Below are 204 nucleotides of genomic sequence, written 5' to 3' on the forward strand. Positions count from 1 at the left end.
AATTTTGTATTCCTGGTAAATTCAAATCTTGCAAGAGTTGTAATTAACAGTCAAACTTGTCTTCCTATGACTACATCTTACAACTATGATATTTTTCTGAAGCTTTTGCTAATTTCTTCAATTATTCAGACCATATCCCTGTTCCTGTAATGAATTGCCAGAAACAGAAACACAATATTCAACAGGACATATATTTTAGTTCTA

The sequence above is a fragment of the Haliotis rubra genome, unplaced genomic scaffold (genome assembly GCF_003918875.1).
Source record: "Haliotis rubra isolate DU_JTF1 unplaced genomic scaffold, ASM391887v1 Scf268, whole genome shotgun sequence".
Taxonomy (NCBI): Eukaryota; Metazoa; Mollusca; class Gastropoda; order Lepetellida; family Haliotidae; genus Haliotis; species Haliotis rubra.